This window comes from Nicotiana tabacum, chromosome 1, assembly GCF_000715075.1.
Source record: "Nicotiana tabacum cultivar K326 chromosome 1, ASM71507v2, whole genome shotgun sequence".
Taxonomy (NCBI): domain Eukaryota; kingdom Viridiplantae; phylum Streptophyta; class Magnoliopsida; order Solanales; family Solanaceae; genus Nicotiana; species Nicotiana tabacum.
The window spans coordinates 201,373,813-201,385,636 of NC_134080.1; positions in this window are offsets into that span (position 1 = coordinate 201,373,813).

An 11,824-nucleotide genomic window follows, 5' to 3' on the forward strand; every position below is an offset into this window, starting at 1 on the left:
GCCTGATAAAGTTGAGTACATAATTGAAGAGGTTGAACATGTTTCTGAGAATCCAAAAGTTGATGCTCCTCCATTGGAACCCAAAGAATCAATTGGAAAAGAGGAAAAGGAGTCTATTCTTCGTAAAATAACAAAGTTAAAAAGAGGTATTGAGAAGGTAACATGTAGTCCTAAAAAGCATTGTGATGTATATATAATACTGTATCTGTTTTTTAATGTATTTTAAGACATATTTCTGAAGTTAACTATGTATTTTTATAATTATATAGGTCGATGAAAAGCTTGAAGATTTTAGGAAAGATGTATTTGAAGAACTAGGTAGCCTTCGAGACCTAATAAAGGATTCAGTCAAGACTGTTTTGCACAGTCCAAATGATCAAGATGATGCAAAGGTAACATTTGAATTTTAATTATATTAACAAAACTATATATGTCACCTATAAAATATATATCTTAACTAATATAAAACTTACAGTTTGCTAGGAGTTCAACCAAAAATACTGACCAACCAAAAGACAAGAACAATCAGCAATTTCAGTTCAATAGTAGTGAACCAGTGCAGGTCAGCCCCAGCAAAATAGGTATCTACAATATATCTCCAGTTTATCTACAATTATCTACAGAATATATACAAAATATCTACAAGTTATCTACAACATAACTACAATTTGTCTACATTATATATACATAATATATACAATTGCTGATCTAGCATATTGGCACAGCTCTACAGATTTATGTAGATATTATGACACACCTTCATATCTTCATAAATTGTCAAGCCAATACTATCCAGTATGATTTAACATTTTTAATGAAAAAAACAGAACATGTTGAATATGCACTTGGTGAAGAAAATCATCCAGCACGTGTTGGTTTATATACACATTTTGAAGGGGCAGTTGATGAAGAGAATGCAGGTATGAAATTATTTTCAGAGATATTTTCTTTATGTTTCAATATTTTTACCATTCTATTAAGTTTTATATATATATATATATGGTGTTACAGAGAGGGAAGATATGCATGCACAATCTCCAATTTACGGACTGACTGTAGCAGCTCAAAGAGAACAGCAGAATCTGGAAGATGACAATGTAGGTGAAGATGCAGAGTATGTGAATGTTGGTGATTCAGAAGAATTCGGAGGTGAGAAGAAGGAGGTTACGCTTGATGATTTCGAGCTGCCTGATAACTTTTCCCAGTTGGTTAAGTTCGGCGAGCCTATACAGGATGAAACAACACCCGTGCATCAAGGTAGAACAAGGCAGCTGGAAAGCATGCCCGATCACCATTTCTCCCTTTATACAGTTCTGGTGGCAGCACCTCAGTTGGACCTCAAATTGTTTACCTCAAACACCCATTTACTAGTGCTATTGGTCAAAATGTAGACCCTGAGTTGTTGGATCAATTCCACAAGTGGTTATATCATGGTACCGATATAGGTTCAAAGAGGTTTGGTTGCACAATTTGACACTTTTATTCCAGTATTCATCTTTTACACATCCACTTCATTAATTTTATTTTAATTTCTATTTGTTTATATAGGAGGAAGGCTCTGTATTCTATAAAGGACAACCAAGTTAAGCCATAGTTGGATCTTGGAGTTGAAAAGGTTGACAAGAAGGAGTGGTTCTTTTCCCTAGCACACCCAAGACAAGTCCTCAATGACTCGGTAAGATTCAATGTATTTGATTTATAGATTTTTTATAGATAATTTGTAGATAGTTTGTATTCTGAATGATAGATGCTTTGTATTCTGATTGTATATGAATTGTAGTTATTATGTATTTTTGTGTAGAATATTTGAAGATAACTTGTAGAATAAATGCAATCTGTTTTTAATGCAGCACATTAATGTTATAATATATTACTTGAGAAAAAGAGGCAAGTATGGCCCCCACAACAAGACCAGGTTTACTACAATAGATTGTGTGTTCAAGACTAAGATTGATCAGATTTATGAAAAGTTCCAACATTCTCCTCAAGAAAAGAAGTTTTATGTTATCAAATCCCAGGACGTTGTAGCAGAATATATATTGGGGTATAAACTACTCGCAAATGTTGCATGGGATGAAGTTGATTATGTCATCATGCCGGTCAACATTGTAGAAAAATTCTACTGGGTGTTGATTGTTTTTGACATTGCAGAAAGGTGTCTTTATGCGTATGATTCCATGGTCTCTTCACACAATCACCCTATTGTTGAATCTTGTGTCGACAAGTTTTCTATTATTATCCCTTTGTATTTGTCATGCACCGGGTTTTATGAGAAGCGTAAAGACATCAACTTCAAGAATACAAAAGCATATATTGAGAAAGTTGTTACCGACCCTCTTGACATTCGGTGGATCGTCGGAGAGATACCACAACAAAAAGAAGGATCATTGTAACAAAAATCTTCTTTCTTTCTATACATTTAACTCTTTTTTCTGATGGTTTAGTAAGTACTGACATTTTTTTCTATTTTTTGCAGTGATTGTGGTATATTTGTTGTTGCCTTTGCAGAGTATGCTAGTATTGGAGAATTATCAATTTCACCAGAATACCTTTTTGATATTGACCAACAAATAGACGCTATGGAGCGTTGCTTTGGGACTTGCTAGAAAGAAGCATGAGCTTGGGGCAATTAGTGATAGTGAGGTGACATGCAAATTGGCAAGGAGGAAAGGTGCACCAGCTTTGAATGAGAAAACACTAGTCCAGAGGAAGAAGAAATAGTTGTAATGTTTTGTATGGAACATGTAGTACAATTGTTTAGTTGATGCTAGTTTATAAGAAAGATGGTAGACAAGTTTTTAAACAATTTATTCTATTTTAATTGTAGCAGACTTGCGCTACAATTATAGTAGCCTTTGTTTCTTTTTTCTTATCCAGTATTGTAGTTCAAATGGATACATTTTATTGGGTTTATATTCACTTGTTGAATCTTTACGGTACTTGATCTTCATTATTTTTGTTAGTTGTATAATTGTATTCAACCGTGTGATTGCACGTTCATTTTATTAAATTTCAGTTCGAAAGTCAGAATTAAGTTGATTAAAATAGTAGCAAGTCAAGCAGTTGGTGGTTTTTTAGTACTTGAAATTACCAAAACCGAATATGAGGACATACTTAAAGAATATTTTGATATTTTTTTTTGTTTGTTTGAGCTGTTGGAGGGTTACATTGAACCTTTCATGGCGGTGGACTACTATGTTTGAAAAATTACATAGTAAAATTCCTTTTTTTTTTCTTTTTTCGAGGCATTCATTATTCAAAATTCACTAGTATGATTAATTCGGAGTCACGTCACGTAGACTTACTAAGAGGAGTAAAGCGTTCTCTTACCAAGAGGTCTTTATTCCCATGACTCGAAAAAAACCTTTGAATAAGAGTGAAGGAATCCTTTTTTATCTCATTCGTAATCTAAAGAATTCTAAAGGACTCTTTCATATTACACCGGTACTGAAAAAGATTGGACTATTGCTTACCGAGACAACATAAACTACTCAACGGATCCTCCTTTTTTCAAGTAATAGATCGCCTTTTCTTAAGGTTTCGTAAAGTAATCTTGTCACATCCTTTGTGGTTGCTTAGTAGAACTTGTTGTCCACTTAGTTCTATGTTAAGTCAAAGCATCACATAATAGATTAATGAAATAGTGTTTTCACACATAGGGAGAGGATTGCTTAGTACAACTTGTTGTCCACTTAGTTCATCCTAAGTCAAAGTATCTTATAATAGATTAAATGACATTGTGTTTTCACACATTGGGACAGGAAGACGTGAGAATCATAACTAAGAAAAACAAAGACATGGCTTCCACATTCTTGGTTTAGCTATGCTTTGGTTCTTCCTTAAATACCTCACTCTATACTTGATACCAACCTCACTCACTTTCAGCTTCAGAATTCAGACAGATTCAGATCTCAGATATGCCTTCATTTATGGATATTCAAGTAGCAAATGAATATGATTTCCCCATCTTTCACACAAATGACAAACCCAAATCTTTTGATCCCATAACAATTCCTCTCCCTTTTCCACCCTCAAAGAAATTCTTGAGCAACAGTGTTCCAAATTCAGCAACCTCATCACCAAGATTTGCATCAAATTCATCCAAGAAGAAGGGGAAAAACCAACCTTCTCCTCTCTCTAACACCCCTTTGGCTAGGCAGCATTCTGTGGCACTAGCAAATCTCGAACGGCTGAAAGAAAACCACTTGCGCAGGAGCATGTCATTGGATGTCGAAAGATCAAGATCATGCGCGCCACCGGAAAAACATGCACTTGGGTTGACAAAAGTCAGTAGTGTTAAACATGTTGAGGAAAGCAAAGTTAGCAGAGTTCATAAGTCTAGTGGTGGTGGTGGTGAAGATAAAATGGAGTCTTATGAGGAGAAGTTTAAATGCGGAGCTATGTGTTTGTTTATTCCTGGTATAGGAAAAGCAAAACAAGTAAAAGCCAGAAGGGAGGAAACTGGAATATGTGATAATATGGGAGACAATGTTTCAAGAAAAGTGTCATTGGAGAAATTTGAATGTGGATCATGGACATCATCAGCTATAATCAACTCAAGTGAAGATGAAGAAAATGAATCCAATCTCTTCTTTGATCTACCAATGGAACTAGTCAGGTGTAGTGTGAGTGACACTCATTCCTCAGTGACAACAGCATTTGTTTTTGACAAGGAGCCAAAAGGGGTGCTGAAGAACACCACAGCAAAAACAACTGATAGAAAATCCAATGAGTCCAGACGCCATGTTCGGTTTTCTACATCGTCCCCTGACTCTGACTCGCCCAAATCCTGCGTAACTCCTCGCCTTCACAAGGCGAGGGAAGATTTCAATGCCTTCCTAGAAGCCCAATGTGCATGATCGATCAATCACGGATTCAACCACTCTTTTTGTAGTCGGCAGAATCCAGCTTTTCCAGGTCGAACCTTATATATATCTGCGAAAAATAGATATATAAAGGTAGAATAAGATATACATTTCAGAATTCATAATGTTTAAATCTTGAATCTGCCACGGGGTATGACCATGACCTTAAATACACAAAACTAGCTCATATATTGTGTAAGCATATACATTTTCCCCTTTCTTGAGAATGAGTCAAAAGAAGCATCTTTCTACTGTATCCATGTAGGTATATAGTTCAGCTTTATCTTCTTGAGAAGAACCATACTATGTTAGTTAAGTGGTGAAATGGAGAGAGAAATGATCTTTACAGCATTTGTAATATGATTCTTATTACGGAGCATAAGCTATCGAATCATGATGGAATAATGGGAGACTTCAAATGAAGAGATGAATACTTAGCATTACCCTACTATACTCTACTAAAAGCAAGAAAGCCCTTAGCGAAATGTCGTTCGTCTTTTTTACCCTTTCAAAATGCACCAGTTTTTAGTGTTGTATCAATAATTTATTTTTATTGTTGCATCAATAATTTTTTATTATATAGTTTTTGTTTCATGTTTTTGACTTGGCTAATTTCACATCTCACCTAATTTACAAATTTATTATAATATAATATAGATAATTAATATATTATTGTTTTCAATGATGACCACTTATCAAAAGGTTTTCTCTTCCTTTCCATAAATAGGCTTTCCCAACGACAATAAAGATTCTTACTTGTTTTTGCATGATTTGAAATTGGAGTGACAAATACACGATTTACTTCAAAATCTTAAATAATAATTTATTGAAAGTTTACATTATAGCTTTAACCTACAAATTGTAGCTTTATTTAGTTAATCAGATTGTATTGCACAATAGTCTATGAATCTTTACTTAATTTTAACACAAAAATAGTAAATTTTAATTACATGTAATTTATCACATCGCCTTTAATATAAAATAAAAAATAAAGCAAAAAAGAAAAATCTTTATAGAATAATGAAGGTGGCAAGTACACCCAAAGAAAAAAATTACGAAATTTTAATTTATAATCATAGGCTACTTTCTTCCGTTCTTGAATATTTATTAAATTATAAATACACTGTTCAGTATTATAGTTAAATAATTTTAAAAATTGTATATTCATTAAATTAAAACGAAGACTAGTATATATACTATACTAAAAGCACGAAGGTCCTTAGTGAAATGTCGTTCGTCATTTTTACCATTTCAAAATAGATTTTGCACTAGATAAAATAGTAATTTAGTTCTTTTTCTAATATTTAAGTGTTTGAAATCAACTAAAATATTAACTACTAAATATTTTCCTATTTTGACTTGTACGAGTCCTAATTTGCACATACATTGTATAAATTTTTGGTCAAGCGTATAGAGGAATAAGATTACTGTCGTGTTAACATTTTTGCATATCAGAATTCAAAAATCAAAAAAGCGGTATAGTACAATAACTTAAAGATGTTAGTGCAATGACAACATCAACGTGTCTCTAGATGTAGAAAGATCAAAGCATAATTAAGAATTCAGCTCTATAACAATAAATAACGCAATTTTATCATATGAAATAATGCATGAATGATACAAGAATATTCGTAAATCTACAAAATTACTATTTTCCACAGTGCTAAAATATCAGACAAGTACAAATCCAATTAAATTAAAAAGAATCAACTTTCAACTCAATCGCCTTCTGATGAAGTTCAATATTCATTTAATTTAAACCTCATCTTCCAACTTCTAAGAGCTAGAAATATAAACTTGAAACTATTCATTAAAGCAACTGGACCTTTTAATTTCGAACACTGGAAACTTTTTTTTTTTTGGGGGCGTACATCGGAAAAAACAAAATAAATCACTTAAAATCTCTCATAAGCGTGAAAGATGTGAGTTGATAGGAAAATAAGAAACAATAATTGGAGCACCCCCAGTAATTGACTTCTTTTTGCTCTTTGCATCTGATTTGAGATTGTTGACATTATTAGAATCATCAGAAACTCTAGAAGATGAAGAAGCAATAGTAAAACAGCTCAATAACCCTGAAAGCAATGCCATTTATGAATGTTTTAATTTTCTTTTCACTGCTGAGAGCTAATAGAAAAATTATTTAGAGGCAAAGATTGAGAATTTATGGTTTTACTTAGGTTTGGGACCAAGTAAAAGAAGATCATGTTGCTATCATCCCTCTGCTTCCTACAACCTTCCTAGAATTTTCAATGTTCTCTCGCCTGAATTTTTGACCAAGTTGTTAGATTAACAAATTGACTCGGGAAGTGGACAATTGCTACAATTTCTTTAATTAATTGTCTTGTTTTTAATTTAGTTTTACCTTATTTGGATAGGCCGATTATAGACAAATACCTGATACTATTTAAAAGGTAGGTAGAGACGGGTCGGCCGATTATAATGTAAGGAAATTTTCATAAAACATTATCTTTTAGTCGTAATTAGTTATCTATAGATATCATTTACTATATTGCGGATTGTAGATATGTTTTCTGTTGTTATAAGATGTATTAGATATATTTAAGTTACTATATTCATGAATACAGTAGCAAAAATAGGCGTGAATCAAGGAAGTCCAACTAATCAGTTGTTGTATTCGAGTGTATTCGACTGTATTCACGGCGTGAAACAAGAGATTACACTGTTTTTAAATGGAAAGTGAATCAATTAACATAATAGACTCCTAGGGTGTGTTTGGTATAATGAAAAATGTTTTCTGGGAAAACAAGTAGTAATCTTATTTATTTTTCGGTGTTTGGTACGCAAATTAAGGAAAATGACTTCTCAAGAGTATTCATAAATAATTTAGATATAATAAACATGAAGCCATAAACTTTCACACCAACAACCTTCCGAACCCACAAATTTCATAAACTTTCGAACTACTAAACTTTCAAAACCGCAGAATTTCTAACCTGTAAACTTTATAATTTCTAAACCCGTAAACTTCCAAACACATAAACCTCTGAACTCATAATTTTGGAACTTGTAAAATTTTAAATGTTTAAATCGATAAATAAAAAAATTAAAACTAAAAAATATATTTAAAAAAAATCGGGGGGGGGGGGGGGGGGTGGAGTAAAACAAAAAAAACAGAAATTTAAATAAAAGAAAAAGTAAATTTTTTTTCTGGGTGGGGGGAGGGGTTTGCGGTGGGTGGTGCAGAAAAACGAAAAAACAGAAATTTAAAATTGCAAAAAAAAAAATTAAGGTAAAAAAAATAATTACTTTTGCGGTGGGGGTTGGGGTTGGGGTGGAGGGGTAGTAGAGTGGGTGGTAACGGAAAAACTGAAATTTTAAAAAAAAGAATCCTTTTTTGGAAAGGAGGTGGGGTGAGTTGATGAGGATGGAGAAGGTTGAGAAGGAGTTTTTGAAAATGTTTTCCTTTCTCTTGATAAGGAAAACATTTTCCTCCAATGTTCATAAGGAAAATATTTTCCAAAACATTTAAGCCAACCAAACATGGGAAAATTGGAAAATATTTTTCGAAAAATGTTTTCCTTTATACCAAACACACCCCTAATATAACTCAACAAACTCAATTATAATACACAAATTTTGTATTTTCAATTATAAAAAAGATTCTCAACCGAAAAATACCCCAAAAACATAGCAATCTTCAGAGAAATTATATTGCGTTTTCAGGGAATGTGGGAAGAGAATGACATGTATCAAAGTAGAGAGAGAAAGAAAATAGTGTAACTGAATAGCATATTTAGTAGCTTAGGGGTAGGAGGTAACCAAAATTAGATATTTTGCTATAAACATTAAAAAGTATTTATAGAATATAATTTTTTTAAATAGTATTTATTTAAAATAAATAAGATATTAACCTTTGTTATAGGAGGTAAAAATTCCTATAATAAAGTAATTAGCCTTGCAGTTGCAGCTCCACAATGGTTGATCAAATGTAAGGCAAACCCAAACCCAAGTCAATTCTTAACTATGTTTTACCTAAAGAAATAGAACTTGAAAATATTGGAATTAAACTACATACACCTTAAAATCTTTCTCGACTTTTCTGCATTTCGAGTTAACTTTTTTTTTTTTAGTCCGAAATTTGACTAACCTGTTGAGATATATGACTCCATTTGCTTCCATTTTTATACACTTGTTCTACTGAGGTTTTAGTTATTGTATTTTTGTTATACATCTTGTTGTCGAATTTATATATATATTGCACAGGTTATTCAACAAATGAGTATTTTTTGACTTAAAAACCTCGTCACTATTTTTCTGAAGTTAGTCAAAATACTTACTGAGTATATGGAATTAGTTGTACTCATACTAGACTTCTGCACTGTCACGACCCTAAACCACCCCGGTCGTGATGGCGCCTATCACAGTACTAGGCAAGCCGATTTGACATTTATAACATAAACATGTCTTTTTCTTAATTCATTTACTAATCAGATATTATCACAAATCTTTCGCTTAAACATTTCAAAACAAGCGGAAACAAATATGTAAAACTTCAACCACTGCCCGATCCCAGTATTACTAGTCATGAGCCACTAAAATACAATCTGATACTGTCTACTCAATTCAAAATGAGTCTGAGAAAAACAAATACTAATAGATAGGAAGGAGAAAAGCAAGATTGCGGATGCCGTGCAGCTACCTTGCTAATTCCGGAATGCTCTGAAAGTAAGGAACAACTCTCACTCTGATGCTCTGACACCTGGATCTGCACACAAGATGCAGGGAGTAACATGAGTACGCTAACTCAATAAGTAACAATTATAAATAAAGGTTGAGTGCAGTGACGAGCATTTAAAATCATATACATCTCATAATATAGAATCTCAATGTGAATAACAGAGTCAAATTAGTAATTCAATTTCCGGACATCTCGTAAAAACTCCAGTTTCAGTGAAAGTTGTTTAAAATATTTGTTCAACATTTTTCAATAGAGGCTCAGTATAAAAGAATAGTGAAAACAGTAATTTCATAAAACAAGCCCCTCGGGCAAAGTATCACTCATATATATATGGTGCTTGAATATATATATATATATATATATATATATATATATATATATATATATATATATATTCAAGCCTCTCAGTCACACGTGACTCAACTTTCATCAATCAGCACTCACACTCAGCACTTATGCTTAGTAGGTACCTTATAATAACCGCTGCGACGTGCAGCCCGATCCATAAATATATAGTCGACTGCGCTCACTGGGAGGTGTGCAGACTCCGGAGGGGCTCCTATAGCCCAAACACTATATCGCTGCGGCGTGCAGCCCGACCCATATACATACATATATATATATATATATATATATATATATATATATATATATATATATATATATATATATATATATATGTGGCGTGCAACCCGATCCATAAATATATAATCCTTACCATTCGGCCCTCGGCCTCTCTCAATCATCAACCTCACAACCATTCGGGCATTTCAGTGAAAAATCAGGGAACTCAGCCCAAACAGTTTTCATATATTTGAAAGTAGAGTAATGAAATTGAATCAAACAATAAACAGGTAAAAATCATGACTGAGGATATGCTTTCGAATCAAAACAGTGTGAGGATAGTAGTAAAATACCCCTGAAGGTCCAAACAGTACGGCACAAGGCCCCAAACATGGTATTCAACCCAAGTTAACAAAATTGATTTCTAAACACATAGATTTCATATAGAGTTTATCAAAATATGCAACTCTACCATTGCCACGGGATGGACCAAGTCACAATCCCTACCGGTGCACACCCACACGTCCTCCACCTAGCATGTGCGTCACCTCACTTATCAAAACAGTACGAGATTTCGGGGTTTCATACCCTCAGGTCTAGATTTACAATCGTTACTTACCTCGAACCGGACGAAGATCTACTCCGCAATGCTCTTGCCTCTCGACTCGGCCTCAAGTCGCTTCGAATCTATCCAAAATCAGAATCATATCATCAATACATGCCAAAAGAACAAAAACCCACACGAAAATTATTAAATTAGACCCAAAATCCCGAATTTTCTCAAACTCGGCCCCCAGGCCCACGTCTCGGAATCCAACAAAAGTCGCAAAACTAGAAACTCATTTCACTCCCGAGTCTATACATACCAAAATCATCAAGATCGGACCTCAAATGGCCCCTCAAATCCCCAATATAAACTCTCCAATTTCAAGCCCTAATCTCCTAATTTCTTCTCTAATTTTTTCACTAATATCATGATGGAATAATCGCCATAAACACAAGATACAAGGTCCAAGTAGCTTATCTCACTGAAAATACTTGATTCCCTCTTGAAATCACAGTCTCAAGCTCCAACTCGTCCAAAAATGGTGAAGAAATGGTAGAAATTCGTGAAGGTGGCCTTATATACTTTCTGCCCTAGGGATTCCGCACCTGCGATCCCATTAGCTCATCTGCTATCCCATAAGCGCACCTGCGCTTCCGCTTCTGCGGATTTCACTTAACCTTACCAGGCCTCGCATCTGCGGTCGCCTTACCGCGCCTGCGTCATCGCAGATGTGGTTTACCAAGTCGCACTTGCGTCTTTTCCGCTCCTGCGGAGCTCGCACCTGCGGAGCTCGCACCTGCGTTCCCCAATCCGCAGGTGCGGATATGACAGAAGTAGCAATACCAGCTACAATTTCTCAAGTTCAAACTTTTCGATGGCCATCCGAAATCATCCCGAGACCCTTGGGACCTCAACCAAGCCTACCAACAAGTCATATACCACTATTCAAACTTATTCAAATCTTCGGAGTACTCAAAACAACATCAAAACACCAAATCACCCTCGGATTCAAGCCTAAAGATTTTCAAACTTCCGAATTTCGCAAACGATACAAAAACCTATCAAACCTCATCTGAATGGCCTGAAATTTTGCACACACGTCACAAATGACACAACAGACCTACTCCAATTTCCGAAATTTCATTC